This window comes from Centruroides sculpturatus, unplaced genomic scaffold, assembly GCF_000671375.1.
Source record: "Centruroides sculpturatus isolate CEXI.00-Female unplaced genomic scaffold, Cexi_2.0 scaffold1553, whole genome shotgun sequence".
Taxonomy (NCBI): Eukaryota; Metazoa; Arthropoda; class Arachnida; order Scorpiones; family Buthidae; genus Centruroides; species Centruroides sculpturatus.
The window spans coordinates 153,209-153,446 of record NW_019385910.1 but is presented as its reverse complement, the minus strand read 5'-3'; positions in this window follow the sequence as shown (position 1 = coordinate 153,446).

The following is a 238-nucleotide window of genomic DNA, read 5'->3' as shown; positions in this document are numbered from 1 at the left end:
TATTATAAAGAGGTAATGTTTGTATGTATGTACTAGCAGACCCCGCCACGCCTTGTTGTGGCTCAAAATGTATCTATTATAAATGTATAACACTTCCCCTGTGGGGGAAAATTTTTCGAAAAATATTTTCTTAGTGTACATTCTCTTGACGTACCCTATTAAAACGCAATCAAAAGCGCAAAAACCCGCATCTAAAATAGTATAATAGAAGCCAAGTTTTTCACAGTAAGCCTTAATC